The 15,245-nt window shown below is 39.8% G+C and overlaps 1 long non-coding RNA gene across 1 annotated transcript; it reads left to right on the forward strand.

Moving 5' to 3' along the window:
• Window positions 1–94: 94 nt before the first annotated feature.
• On the forward strand, window positions 95–9,161 carry LOC309654609. Its single transcript, XR_014260332.1, has 3 exons — window positions 95–218; window positions 3,951–4,096; window positions 6,392–9,161. It is a non-coding gene; the product is annotated as an uncharacterized lncRNA (long non-coding RNA).
• Window positions 9,162–15,245: the final 6,084 nt, after the last annotated feature.

The following is a 15,245-nucleotide window of genomic DNA, read 5'->3' on the forward strand; positions in this document are numbered from 1 at the left end:
GCCCCGCGCTGTTCTGCTGGGGCGTCTCGGCGAAGGTGAGGCGGGACGGCCACCCCCCAGCGCGAACCTCCCCGGAAGGGCCCTCTGCCAACATCCCCGACAGACGTTTTCTGCATCCTCTGGGACCCGCAGGCTTGAGTATTCCCCGGAATTGGCCCAGGTCCACGCAGTCCATCCTCTCTGGCCGCAGCAGCACGAAGCCCATGGGGTTTTACAAGGTACAGGCTCTGCTTCTGACTGGCTCTGTAACTTGTCTCGCGCTTCTCTGGAGAATCAGTCTCCTGGTCTAGAACTGGGTGTGCCCAAACTTACTATCCACAGTAGCAAGGAAGGCTAGAGGAAAGATACGCAAACTCTGGGGACCCAATTAACACCCCCTTTCTCATTCCCATCCCCTTCCCAAGGTGAAAAAGTATGCCACGGGGCAGGGGCGTGGTTGGTGAGAGTTAAGTAAAACCCCACAATTACATCTGTTCTGGGGAAAACCGGCAGGCGTGCTCACATACAAAGCTTCCTGAAGCTTCCTGAAGATACGAATACAGGTCTCTCAGGGATTTCAGGTATCTCTTGGTTGTCAGGATAAGTTGAAGGTTCTGGGACAAAACAATCTTTTTTTTTCCCCTTTGACTTCTCAAAAGCGCTGAAAGCAGATAAATTAATTTGCTGTCTTATCTATTACCATTGACCTAAAAAGATATTTTGTATAATCATTACTATAACATTTTATATTCACTATGATCAGGTAAAGACAAAGAAAAAAACGATTGTAGTCTCGCTACTCAGTAAAGAATTTTTTTCAGAACATCATTAGGTGAGGTGTATCTTGATTTTAGCAAAGAATTTTACTGCCTATATAGGTCTCCACGTGGATAAGACTGAAGTGTCCTGTCACTGGGCATACTTGACGTTGGATTAAGGTGCTAATTGATGTGAAAGCAGTCTGTTGGCTGTTAAATAACATGCTCGCATAATGTAATTATTAATATTTACTAGCTCTGTACCAGACTTGGCAAGATATATAGTGTGCTTTGAGCCTCTTTCCATGGCTCTGTCCTGTTAAACATTATTTTTCAATAACTGGTAGAAAACATGTAAGTAGTAATCATCTAATCTTGATGCACCAAGTGGAGAAACAAATGACAGATGTAAGACCGAGATTACCTTGGCCAGCTGGAGTACTCAGCGAAGGTTAACAAAAGAAATTTCACCAGGTTAAATGTTAAATCCTACATTTAGTTCCAAGAAAACACCTGCATACTCTCAGGGACGAGAAACTTGGCTTGGCAGTAGCTCAAGTCAGAGCAGTTGAAGACTGATAATCAACAGTTAGCTGAATAAAAGACAGTGGAAACGGATGAACTAAAAAAAGGAGCCCTGACTTGGGCTGAGTTAATAAAAAAAAACAGCATTGTTTTAGCACTTATTGTGTGGAAGTCACTATTACTGAAAGGAACTGCCTGCCCAGTAACAGGCAATGATCAGATCACATCTATTGTTCTGTTTTAAGAGGGACATTAATAAAATAGGGGGTATAGGAGGTAATTAGGAGGGGAGCAGTATAATAAATTGCCAGGAAGGCTTCTCAAACAAGGTAAAGTCAAAGGAAACAGTATTTAACCTGGAAGAGTAGAAACTAAGAAGGAAGAGAGTGTTAGCTTTTAAAAGTTTGCATAACAGCAATCGTAGCAGCTACCCTTATTTAGCAGTTACAGTGAACCAGCACAGTGCTGGCTCCTTATACACTTTTACATATTTTACACTAATTAATCCTCACTCACAACCATGGAAAGAATTATTATTGTTTTCCCTTGTAACAATGAAGAAACAGAAACTGTGGCTCTTTGAATAACATTTGTCTCAGTAAACCTTTGCTGTGTAACTACTCAGTGGCTTAAACGAACAATGACATAATTTCTCATGATTTTGTAGGTCGGCTGTGCAGTTCTTAGGCTGGTTTCGCTTGGGCTTCAGGGCTGGGAAATCCAAGATGGTCCCACCTACATGTCTGGCAGCTGGTATAGTCTGTTGACTGGGGCACCTTAATTCTCCATGCATCTTCTCACCTCCTGTAGGCTAGATGATTTCCTTATATGGCAGGCTCAGGGCCGCATCTCAAGAGAGCCTGAAACAGCCTGGCCCTTCTCCCCATGCCCTCCCCGTGCCCCCCACTCACTAAATTCCAGAATTTGCCCAATATCACTTTTGCCACATTCTGTTGGTCAAAGCACGTCCCAAGGCCAGCCCAGATTCGAGGTGAAGAAATAAATAGACTCCATCCATCTCTGGATTGGAGGAGATGCAAAGTCACATTCAAAGGAGAAGCATACCAGGGTGGCGGGAATCTGTGATCATTATACAATCTGCCATAGTGCCCAAATTCGCTCAGCTTGTTAATGGCTAAGCCAGCAATTGAACCCAGGTCTGCCTAATTCTAAAGGCCACGTGCTTTCACCACACACACTGCTCTACCCATTCTTCGGGGTACATCTGTCCTGTATGTTCCATCTGCCAGACCTGGGATGAATCTGACATTGAGGTACATTTCAACTGACATAAGAAATGACTTTCTGGCAACCAGAGCTTTCCAAAAATTGATGAGCAGAGATAATGATTTTCTTTCATCCCTTAAAATATTTAAGCAGAGACTGTATAAACAGCCAACCTCTTGGAATGTTGTAGAGAAGATTTGTGAACTGAGCCATGGAGTGTAATGGTTGATGACCTTTAAGCTTCCTTCCAGGCTTTGTTTTCCATGATATATGGTAGAAACTTCCAAAAGTAGGGAAACTTGGAAAACAAAAGCAAAACCATTACCTGTCCACTTTCATGCCTGCCTTTTGTAAAGGCCTTTTAAAACAGTAAATTAAAAATGAGTATCTTGGGCTTCCCTGGTGGCGCAGTGGTTGAGAATCTGCCTGCTAATGCAGGGGACACGGGTTCGAGCCCTGGTCTGGGAAGATCCCACATGCCGCGGAGCAACTGGGCCCATGAGCCACAATTACTGAGCCTGCGTGTCTGGAGCCTGTGCTCCGCAACAAGAGAGGCCACGATAGTGAGAGGCCCGCGCACCACGATGAAGAGTGTCCCCCGCTTGCCGCAACTAGAGAAAGCCCTCGCACAGAAACAAAGACCCAATGCAGCCAAAAATGAATAAATAAATAAAATTAAAAAAAAAAAATGAGTATCTTAATAGATTCAGAAAAAGCATGATAAAAAAAGCATGACATCCACTCACAATAAAAGCTCTTAGCAAACAAGAAATAATAGATAACTTCCTTCAATGTCTATAAAAATATCTATTAAAAAATAAGAGCCAACCTCATGGTTAATGACTAAATATTAAAATCCTTCCCTTTGAAATTGGAAATACAACATGAAAGCCTGATCACAACTGCTATTTAACATTGTTCCAGAAATTCTAAGCAGTAAAATAAGGCAAGAAAAAGAAATACAAGGATAAGAATAGGAAATACGAAAATCAGAATATGAGGGGCACCCAAGGGACGGACTCAGAAATGTTCCCATTGTGACTCTTTGTTGAATTGCACACTTATGTTCTGTGTGTGTGTTTCCTTTCACAATTTAAAAGGATTAAAAAGAGAGTAAGTGTCTTATAATGACATAGGCATTGTAAGGTGGACCCATCTGTCCTGTGAAGCAGGATTTTTCATGGATGCATACAACAGGAGCACTGCCCAGCATGCTCTTAGGATTTTGAAAGAAAATCCATTTTTATCCATGCCTTCTACATGTAATTGATGGTGAGGAAAGAAAGCAATGTAGTCACTGTGGACTGACTGAGGCAAATAGAAAGTTTGCAAACCACTTACGTTGCCACGGAACTATAGCCAATACCAGGCTTTCCCCAAACAAACCAGAGAAAGATGACACACAACACCTCGCGTCACAGCACCAAGAGGGCCAGATATTCCCTCTCTACCTGCTTGTAGATCCCAAGACACGTGGGCATGTGACCCAGGCTCCGCCAACCAGAGGCTCTTGCATCTGAAATCTTGAGGGGGTATCCGAAGACATGGAGACGTCAAAGATTATTGATGGCAGTGGTAGGATGGAGACTCCAGGGGTGTGAGAGCAAGTGCCCAGGAGCAGAAGTTCATCCTGAGCGGAAGCTTCCTATGACATGATTTTGGCAGTGAACTTGGCCACTTAGCCTTTCTTAAGTCTTGCCCCTTTTATGAGTCAATTTCCATTCTTCTCATTGGCTCTATAGAGTTTGAGATTTTTTAAACTGAAGTAGAATGGGCCTGGATTCTTCATTACCCCAAGGCAGCTAGAAAGCTATAGGATTTGCCTAAAGTGTCAAGAAGGAATGAGAAAGGGAAATTCCATGAAGTGCTTTTGAAGGCAATGCTTAGAATAAAATAATCTTTGTATGATTATCAATAAACTGGCTGTATAATTGTGTGTTGTGGAAGCATAGGATCAGGAGGATGCTTTGAAATAGCTTTTCTCAAATTATTTGGTGTTTGTAGCACAGAAGAGACACATACACTAATCCCACTCACAGCCTATTTTCCTCAGTTATCTCACGGCCTTGCTCAATGACAAGGTGAATGGGAAGATTTGTCTCCCATGTGTCCAGAAGGAGAGGAGGACTGAATATGACTGAATACTATCTGTATCTATTGCATTACAGTAAAAAATAATAAAAAACATAACAAAGACTCAGTGTCTGGTAAGGCAGGTTAGATCATTTGAACCTAAGTTCCCCCTGAAAACAACTAAAAATACAACTTTAAATGTTTTCTAGAAAGCATCAAAGAGCTGACAAGATTGTAAAGAATTATCAAGCCAAAATTGAAGGGAAAATAGTCACCTGGAGACAGAGGTGTTCCCAAATGCTGCTTTTCCCATGAGGGCATTTGCCAATTCTGAAAATGTTTAATTTGAATGTTTACAGTCACACAGGGAGAGTGGGCAGAAAACAGAGCCTGAAGAGGGGTGTTGGGGGCGCATGATATCACTTTCTTTCTCAGAAGCTGCCAGGCATCACCCACACCGACCACATGCAATTGGCTACACAGAAACATCACAGTCCCTCCTGGTCCTAATTATACCAGTTGGTCCCGACCATCACCTCTGTGCTAGTCTCTGTTTGGAGCCCATGTCCTGTGACAGTCATTTCCAACTCCGTGATTTGCTTGTGTTGTTTGTACGCCTGGAAGGGTCTGCCAGCTCCATCTGGGGACCCTGTCCCACACACCATCCACAAAGCCTCTACCTACTTGTAATGAGTCAATGTGGCTGGGCCATGGGGCACCCAGATATTTGGTCAGACATTATTCTGGGTGTTCCTGTAACATGCGTTTGCATGAAATTAACATTGGGATCAGTGCAGTTTAAGTAGAGCCAATTACCCTCCAGGATGTGAGTGGGCCTCGTTCAGTCAGTTGAAGGCCTGAATAGACCAAGTGGTTGACCTTCCCCTGAACGAGAGCAATTTTCCAGCAGACAGCTTTCAGACTTGAACTGGAACGTCCGCTCTGCTGGTTCTCCAGCCTGCCAGCCCACCCTGCAGACTGGACTTGCCAGCCTCCATAATTCAATTCCTTATAATGAATCTTTAGATAGATAGATATCTCATATATATGCCTCATATATCATATATCCTATACATTCCATGTATATGTATATATACTATTGATATATATAATATATATAATTCCATATGTGTGTGTTCGTGTGTATGTACAATAACCTGTTGGTTCTGCATCTCTGGAGTACCTGACTACTACACTCCTCTTACAGCCTGTGTTGTCTTACCTTCTCACTTTATATAATCATTCTTTTATTCTTCTATATCAGGAGAGCTCCTTATGGAACTTTGCTAAAAATTGAGGTATAACTGACATACAACAGCCTGCATCTATTTAAAGTGTACAGTTTGATAAGTTGTCACATATGTATACACCTGTGAAACCATTGTCGTAATCGTGATACTGAACATATCCATCTCCCCCAAAAGTTTTCTCATGCCCTTTGTAATCCATCCCACTCATACCTCCCTAACCTCCCCATTCATCCCCATAACCACTGATTTGCTTTCTATCACAATACATTCATTAGCATTTTCTAGAATTTTATATAAGTGAAATCATACAAAAGCACTCTTTTTAGTGTAGCTTAAACTCAACACAATTATTTTAGGATGCATTCATGCTGAAGTGTATGTCAGTAGTTCATTCCTTTTTATTGTTGAGCAATATTCTAGTCCACATATGCATGGGTTTATTTCTGATCTCTCTAATTGGTTCCATTGATCTGTTTGTCCTTATTTGTGCCAACATCATGCTGTCTTGATTGCTGTGACTTTAGAAGAAATCTTGAAATCACATCATGCCAGTCCTCCAACTCTGCTATTCTTTTTCAGAGTTGTATTGGTGGGACTTCCCTGGTGGTCCAGTGGTGAAGAATCTGCCTTCCAATGCAGGGGGCGCGTGTTCGACCCCTGGTCAGGGAACTAAGATCCCACATGCTGCAGAGCAACTAAGCCCGTGCGCCACAACTACTGAGCTCTCGCACCTCAATGAGAGAGCCTGCATACCGCAAACTACACAGCCCATGCTCCCTGGAGCCCACGTGCCACAACTAGAGAGAGAAAACCCACATGGCACAACTAGAGAGAAGCCTGCATGCCACAACTAGAGAGAAGCCCACGCACCACAACGAAGAGCCCACGTGCCGCAATGGAAGATCCCCCATGCCTCAATGAAGATCCCGCATGCTGCAACTAAGACCCAAAGCAGACAATAAATAAATAAATAAATATTAAGAAAAAACCATTGTATTGGCTATTATAGGTCCTTTGCATTTCCAAGTGAATTTTATTTTATTTTTTATATTTTGTTACGTGGCAAAGAGTAATTAAGTTTGCCAATGGAATTACAGTTACTAATCAATTGACTTTTTTTTTTTTTTGGCTGTGCCGAGTTGCACGCAGGGTCTTAGTTCCCCGACCAGGGATCAAACCCATGCCCCCTGCAGTGGAAGCATGGAGTCTTAACCACTGGACCACCAGGGCAGTCCCTCCAAATGAATTTTAGAATCAGTTTGTTAATTTCTATAAAAATGCCTGCAGGGACTTCCCTGGTGGTGCAGTGAAGAATTCGCCTGCCAATGCAGGGGACACGGGTTTGAGCCCTGGTCCAGGAAGATCCCACATGCCACAGAGCAACTAAGCCCGTGCACCACAACTACTGAGCCTGTGCTCTAGAGCCCATGAGCCACAACTACTGAGCCCACATGCCACAAGTACTGAAGCCTGTGTGCCTAGAGCCCGTGCTCCGCAACAAGAGCAGCCACCGCAATGAGAAACCCGCACACCGCAACAAAGAGTAGCCCCCGCTCACTGCAACTACAGAAAGCCCGTGCGCAACAATGAAGACCCAACGCAGCCAAAAAATAATATTAATTAATTTTTTTAAAACCTGCAGAAATTAGCCTAACCATATATATGGGCAGCTGATTTACTACAAAGGCACAAAGGCAGTAATTCAATGGAGAAATGACAGCTTTTTCAATAAATGGTACTGGAAAAATTGGATATTCATATGCAAAAAAAAAACCTTGTTTTAAAGGACGTGGATCCATATCTCACACCATATACCAAAATAACTCAAATGAATCGTACACCTAAATGTAAAACATAAAGGTATAAAACTTTATAAAAAGGAAAACACAGGGCAAAATCTTTATGACCTTAGATTAGGCAGAGATTTCTTAAATAAGATCCTACAATCTGTAATAAAAGAATAAATTGATAAATTTGACTTCACAAAAGTTTTTTTAAATTTTAAAAGATTCTTCAAAAGACTCTGTTAAGAGAGTGAAAAATAAGCCACTGGGAGAAAATCTTTACAAAGCATATACTGATAAAGGATGTATCCAGAATAAATGAAGAACTCTCAAAATTCAACAATAAGAAAGCAACCTAATTTTCCAAATGGGCAAAAGATTTGAACAGATACTTCACCAAGAAGATATATGGATGTCAAGAAGCACATGAAGAGGTGCTCAGCATTATTAAGTCCTTAGAAAAGTCCAGATTAAAACCACAATGAGATACCACTAAATACCACTACACACCTATTAGAATAACTAAAATTAAAATGACTGATTAAGAGTTGGTGAAAAGATGGAAAAACTGTAACTCTCATACACTGTTTATAGGAATGTAAAATAGTACAATTACTTTGGAAAACAGTTTGGTAGTTTCTTAAAAATTTAAACATATACCTACCATATGATTCAGACACCCCATTCCTAGGTATTTACAAACGAAAAAAGGAAGTATATGACTATACAAAAGCTTGTACGTGAATGTTTGTAGCAGCTTTCTTTGTAGTAGCCCAAAACTAGAAACAACTCAAATGTACCTCAACAGATGAGTGGATAAACAATTACGGTATATCCACACAGTGGAATACTACTCAGCAATAAAAAGGGATGAAGTTTGGATACATGAAACAACCTGGATGACTCTCTAAATGGTTATGCTGAGGGAAAGGGGGTGAACACAAAAGAGTACATACTCTGTAACTTCATTTATATAAAACTCTAGAAAATGCAAATTAATGTGTAGTCTTAAGAAGCAAATCAGTGGTTGCCAGGGACTGAGGGGAGAGATTACAAAGGATGTGGGCAAACTTGGTGGTGGTAAAAATGTTTATTATCTTGATGTGTTGATGATTCATGGGTGTTACACGTATGTCAAAATTACCCAAGTGTATACTTTATATACAATGTATCATATGCCAATTATATCTCAACAAGCTGTTTTTAAAATAAACAATAATACTACGAATAATCCTATGCCAAAAAATTTATAAATTTAGGGGAAAAACTGGATTATTTCTTAGAAAAACATAACCTTCCAAATCTGACTCAAGAAGAAGTATAAAATCTGAATAGCTTCAACTGGACAGCAACTGTTTGGGTGCCCAGATTCCTTTTCCCTGACCAGTGCACTCATCCCCTGCTGCTCTGTTAACTGCTAGATTTTTACAGCTTCCCTCTGCCTCCCAGAATCACTCCCAGATCAAGGTCAGAAAACATAGCCCTTTCTCCTCTGCCTGTAGCCTATAACTGACTGAAGCAAGGATACAAAAGGCCAGCCCCTTGCATCAAGGAGGGACAATTCTATGGAGAATTTTATTCTCTCTATACCCCTCCTCTGGGGATCAAGGCAAGGCTGGACTTCATCTAAGATCACCTCCTTGCCAGGTTCTTCTCCTTCCCAATCCTGCTTCCCAAACATCCTTTGAGGTTTTCCCTCAAATAAATTGCAGGAGACCAAATCCCTGTCTCAGGTTTTGCTTTTAGTGACCCCAACCTAAGAAACCCATAACCATTAAATAAATGGAATTAGTCATTCAAATTTGGAAGTGCTTGTTAAACCAGAGGGCTGAGTTCCAGTCCCAGATTACCACTTCCCAGCTGTGTGACCTTGAGCAATTTACCTAATCTCTCCGTGCCTCAGGTTCATCATTTGTAAATGGAGATAATAATTCTGTTATAAATAATTTGTAAATGGAGATAATAATTACATATATGTGTGTGTGTGCACATATTCATACATAATCCCACCTGGACCAGATAGCTTTACCAGCAAGATCAACTTATGAGAAAAAATCTGTGAGGAACATTTAATCCAAACTAAAACTTTTCCAGAGAATATAAATTGAGGGAACATGCCACGATTAATTTTATAAAACTAGTATAAACTTGATATCAAAGTAAGAAAAGCTATGAAAGAGGAAAACTGGAAGCCAATCGAATTTATGGATACAAATGCAAAACATCATAATCAAAATGTGTCTTGCTCTTTTAAGTTTTAGATATATGCTATGAAAAAAGGATCCAATTTCATTTTTGTTTCATATGGAAAACAAATTGTCCAAGTGCCATTTATTAATCTGCAATAAATTAATCTCTGTTATACCTAAATTTTCCATCTATGTGAGAGTCTAGGTCCTCTATTCTGGTTTTGTGGGTCGGCTTATCAATTACTGCATGTTATCACACTGTTTAAATAATTATAACTTTTTAAATCTTATCATCTGGTACCATAATACTCCCAGTCTTCTTATTCTTCTTCTAAATTGTCTTAGCTATTTTCAGCTCTTTGCTCTTCCATATGAATTATAGAATGGTTTTGTCATTTTTAATGAAAAAGTCCTGTGGGTATTTTCACTGTAATCACATTAAAGAAAATCTAGTTTTGCTACATACCAGCAATATCCAATGATGTGGGAAAGAATATCACATTGACAAGAGCAACAAAAATATATATGATGTCTAGAAATAGGATGAAAAAGAAAGTATAAGAGCCCTATGTAGAAAACTAAACACTTTTTTTAACTTAAGTATAGTTGATATACAATGCTGTGCCAATCTCTGCCTCACAGCAAAGTGACTCATTTATACACATATAGACATTCCTTTTTTCACATTCTTTTCCATTATGGTTTATCCCAGGAGAATCGATATAGTTCCCTGTGCTATACAGTAGGGCCTTGTTGTTTATCCATCCTATATATAATAGTTTGCATCTACCAATGCCAAACTCCCAGTCCATCCCTCTCCCTCCCCCCTCCCTCTTGGCAACCACAAGTCTGATCTCGGGGGAGCTTGGTAGGCAGTCACTGCAAGCGGGGCTCAGGCTACAGAGGTGACGAGTTCAGGCATCCTGACTGCCGTGTGGTGGTCACAATGTTTTTCTCCAGGGCCCGGCCGTGGGTGGGGGAAGCCAGCCTCTCAGAGCACAAGAAGTATTTAAAGCATGCAATGAAGGTAACAAAGGCTATCTAAGCAGAGAGGACTTTAAAGTTGCTGTTGTAATGCTGTTTGCGTACAAGCCTTCCAAGCCGTGTGGCTGACAGGGTCTTGGTGCTCCAGCCAGGTATCAAACCTGAGCCTCTGAGGTGGGAGAGCCGAGTTCAGGACATTGGACCACCAGAGACCTCCTGGCCCCATGTAATATCAGTCGGCAAGAGCTTTCCCACAGATCTCCATCTCAACGCTAAGACCCAGCTCCACTCAACAACCAGCAAGCTCCAGTGCTAGACACCCCATGCCAAACAACTAGCAAGACACGAACACAACCCCACCCATTAGCAGACAGACTTCCTAAAATCATCCCAAAACACATCACCAGATGCAGTCCTGTCCACCAGAAAGACAAGATCCAGCCTCATCCACCAGAACACAGGCACCAGTCCCCTCCACCAGGAAGCCTACACAACTCACTGAACCAACCTTACCCACTGGGGGCAGACAGCAAAAACAAAGGGAACACGAACCTGCAGCCTGCAAAAAGGAGACCCCAAACACAGTGAGTTAAGCAAAATGAGAAGACAGAGAAATATGCAGCAGATGAAGGAGCAAGGTAAAAACCCACCAATCCAAACAAATGAAGAGGAAATAGGCAGTCTACCTGAAAAAGAATTCAGAGTAATGGTAGTAAAGATGATCCAAAATCTTGGAAATAGAATGGAGAAAATACAAGAAACGTTTAACAACGACCTAGAAGAACTAAAGAGCAAACTGATGAACAACACAATAAATGAAATTTAAAATTCTCTAGAAGGAATCAACAGCAGAATAACTGAGGCAGAAGAACGGATAAGTGACCTGGAAGATAAAATAGTGGAAATAACTACCACAGAGCAGAATAAAGAAAAAGAATGAAAAGAATTGAGGACAGTCTCAGAGACATCTGGGACAACATTAAATGCACCAACTTTCAAATTATAGGGGTCCCAGAAGAAGAAGAGAAAAAGAAAGGGACTGAGAAAATGTTTGAAGAGATTATAGTTGAAAACTTCCCTAATATGGTAAAGAAAATAGTCAAGGCCAGGAAGCACACAGAGTTCTCCAGGATAAATCCAAGGAGAAACACGCCAAGACACATATTAATCAAACTATCAAAAATTAAATACAAAGAAAAAATATTAAAAACAGAAAGGGAAAAGCAACAAATAACATACAAGGGAATCCCCATAAGGTTAAAAGCTGATCTTTCAGCAGAAAGTGTGCAAGCCAGAAGGGAGTGGCAGGACATATTTAAAGTGATGAAAGAGAAAAATCTACAACCAGGATTACTCTACCCAGCAAGGATCTCATTCAGCTTTGATGAAGAAATTAAAACCTTTACAGACAAGCAAAAGCTAAGAGAATTCAGCACCACCAAACCAGCTTTACAACAAATGCTAAAGGAACCTCTCTAGGCAGGAAACACAAGAGAAGGAAAAGACATACAATAACAAACCCAAAACAATTAAGAAAATGGTCATAGGAACATATTAATAATTACCTTAAATGCAAATGGATTAAATGCTCCAACCAAAAGACATAGACTGGCTGAATGGATACAAAAACAAGACCCGTATATATGCTGTCTAGAAGGGACCCACTTCAGACCTAGGGACACATACAGACTGAAAGTGAGGGGATGGAAAAAGATATTCCATGCAAATGGAAATCAAAAGAAAGGTGGAGTAGCAATCCTCATATCAGGCAAAATAGACAAAAATAAACACTATTACAAGAGACAAAGAAGGACACTACATAATGATCAAGGGATCAATCCAAGAAGACTGTATAACAATTGTAAGTATTTATGCACCCAACATAGGAGCACCTCAATACACGAGGCAAATGCTAACAGCCATAAAAGGGGAAATCAACAGTAACACAATAATAGTAGGGGACTTTAACACCCCACTTTCACCAATGGACAGATCATCCAAAATGAAAATAAATAAGGAAACACAAGCTTTAAATGATACATTAAACAAGATGGACTTAATTTATATTTATAGAACATTCCATCCAAAAACAACAGAATACACTTTCTTCTCAAGTCTCATGGAACATTCTCCAGGATAGATCATGTCTTGGGTCACAAATCAAGCCTTACTAAATTTAAGACAATTGAAATCGTATCAAGTATCTTTTCTGACCACAATGCTATGAGACTAGATATCAATTACAGGAAAAAAAACTGTAAAAAATACAAACACATGGAGGCTAAACAATATGCTACTAGATAACCAAGAGATCACTGAAGAAATCAAAAAGGAAATCAAAAAATACCTAGAAACAAATGACAGTGAAAACACAACAGCCCAAAACCTATGGGATGCAGCAAAAGCAGTTCTAAGAGGGAAGTTTATAGCAGTACAATCCTACCTCAAGAAATGAGAAAAATCTCAAATAAATAACCTAACCTTACACCTAAAGCAATTAGAGAAAGAAGAACAAAAAAAAAAAAACCCCAAAGTTAGCAGAAGGAAAGAAATCATAAAAATCAGATCAGAAATAAATAAAAAAGAAATGAAGGAAACAATAGCAAAGAACAATAAAACTAAAAGCTGGTTCTCCGAGAAGATAAACAAAATTGATAAACCATTAGCCAGACTCATCAACAAAAAAAAGGAGAAGACTCAAATCAATGGAATTAGAAATGTAAAAGGAGAAGTAACAACTGACACTGCAGAAATACAAAGGATCATGAGAGATTACTGCAAGCAATTTTACGCCAACAAAATGGACAACCTGGAAGAAATGGACAAATTCTTAAAAAAGCACAACCTTCTGAGACTGAACCAGAAAGAAACAGAAAATATAAAGAGTCCAATCACAAGCACTGATTTTGAAACTGTGATTAAAAATCTTCCAACATACAAAAGCCCAGGACCAGATGGCTTCACAGGCGAATTCTAGCAAACATTTAGAGAAGAGCTAACACCTGTCCTTCTCAAACTCTTCCAAAATATAGCAGAGGGAGGAACACTCCCAAACTCATTCTATGAGGCCACCATCACCCTGATACCAAAGCCAGACAAAGATGTTGCAAAAAAAAGAAAACTACAGGCCAATATCACTGATGAACATAGATGCAAAAATCCTCAACAAAATACTAACAAACAGAATCCAGCAGCATGTTAAAAGGATCATACACCATAATCAAGTGGGATTTATCCCAGGAACGCAAGGATTCTTCAATACACGCAAATCAATCAGTATGATACACCATATTAACAAACTGAAGGATAAAAACTATATGATAATCTCAATAGATGCAGAAAAAGCTTTCAACAAAATTCAACACCCATTTATGATAAAAACTCTCCAGAAAGTAGGCATAGAGGGAACTTACCTCAACATAATAAAGGCCATATATGACAAACCCACAGCCAACATCATTCTCAATGGTGAAAAACTGAAACCATTTCCACTAAGATCAAGAACAAGACAAGGTTGCCCAATCTCACCACTATTATTCAACATAGTTTTGGAAGTTTTAGCCACAGCAATCAGAGAAGAAAAAGAAATAAAAGGAATCCAAATCAGAAAAGAAGTAAAACTGTCACTGTTTGCAGATGAGATGATACTATACATAGAGAATCCTAAAGATGTACCAGAAAACTACTAGAGCTAATCAACGAATTTGGTAAAGTAGCAGGATACAAAATTAATGCACAGAAATCTCTTGCATTCCTATACAGTAATGATGAAAAATCTGAAAGAGAAATTAAGGAAACACACCCATTTACCACTGCAACAAAAAGAATAAAATACCTTGGAATAAACCTACCTAAGGAGACAAAATACCTGTATGCAGAAAACTATAAGACATTTATGAAAGAAATTAAAGATGATACAAGCAGATGGAGAGATATACCATGTTCTTGGATTGGAAGAATCAACACTGTGAAAATGACTATACTACCCAAAGCAATCTACAGATTCAGTGCAATCCCTATCAAACTACCAATGGCATTTTTCACAGAACTAGAACAAAAAATTTCACAATTTGTATGGAAACACAAAACACCCTGAATAGCCAAAGCAGTCTTGAGAAAGAAAAACGGAGCTGGAGGAATCAGGCTCCCTGACTTCAGACTATACTACAAAGCTACAGTAATCAAGACAGTATTGTACTGGCACAAAAACAGAAATATAGATCAGTGGAATAGGATAGAAAGCCCAGAGATAAACCCACACACATATGGTCACCTTATCTTTGATAAAGGAGGCAAGAGTATATAATGGAGAAAAGACAGCCTCTTCAATAAGTAGTGCTGGGAAAACTGGACAGCTACATGTAAAAGAATGAAATTAGAACACTCCCTAACACCATACACAAAAATAAACTCAAAGTGGGTTAAAGACGTAAATGTAAGTCCAGACACTATAAAACTCTTAAAGGAAAACATAGG

Source organism: Balaenoptera physalus (assembly GCF_965194825.1).
Source record: "Balaenoptera physalus genome assembly, chromosome: 2".
Taxonomy (NCBI): domain Eukaryota; kingdom Metazoa; phylum Chordata; class Mammalia; order Artiodactyla; family Balaenopteridae; genus Balaenoptera; species Balaenoptera physalus.